The sequence below is a fragment of the Pagrus pagrus genome (genome assembly GCF_965226575.1).
Source record: "Pagrus pagrus genome assembly, chromosome: 14".
Taxonomy (NCBI): Eukaryota; Metazoa; Chordata; class Actinopteri; order Spariformes; family Sparidae; genus Pagrus; species Pagrus pagrus.
In genome coordinates this window covers 24,175,471-24,176,385 of record NC_140198.1, presented here as the reverse complement: position 1 = coordinate 24,176,385, position 915 = coordinate 24,175,471, and positions in this window count along the sequence as shown.

Here is a 915-nt window from a genome sequence, read left to right as displayed (position 1 = left end):
GATTATATTTATATTTTACCTGCTCCTTGACAAATATTTAAGATAATGAAACGATTAATGATTAATTGGGTAACACTGTAATAATCACCATTGATAAATGGTAAATTTATAGATAATTAAACTTTAGTTTATAGTTATTTGAGTGTAAACAAACAATGAAATGCTTTATAAACCATTTGTTAAGCATTTTTATTGTTAAGTTACAACTGATGTTTGGTGCTTATGGTTGTTATGGTCAATAAATAAAACCGTGTAGTTATCTATAAACACTATTTGGATGGCCATTATAAAGTTGATGTTTAGAAACTTTTACAATTGCTTAATGAATGATTAATAAAGCATTTCATTGTTTGTAAACAGTCAAATAACTATTAGCTAATGTTTAATTAACTATCAATGTACCGTTTATTAATGATGGTTATTATAAAGTTACTAGTAGTTGTACAATGTCAAATATAGAGACTAAAAATATTTAATGACTGTTTAGCATTAAGGATGAATAGATATGACTTGTTTACATTTTCAAAACTAAATGTTGCTGTCTTGAAGTCTTCAGTTGAGACATAAAATGCTTGTAGAAGCTTGAGATGTGAAAATACAGGAGACAAAATGGACCATGCTAACTTCAGAACACCAGGTATGGAGGATATTTGACTACATGGTTCACATATAAAATTGTAATGTGATGAGTTTGCACTAAACTAGCCTGTAATGCTTCGTATAAATGGTCATGTTCATGTTCATGTTGTCAAAAGTGCTTAGAATATACAATCTGCACTACTGGTAAAGCACAGTTATCACTTTATTGTTCTTTTAGCTGCTATTTTTCTACAAAGACGTGTTTATGTATTTGTACTGTTTGTTCACACATGTGAAATATTAATTCTGTTCTGAGTTGTGCAAACTCTCTGTGCT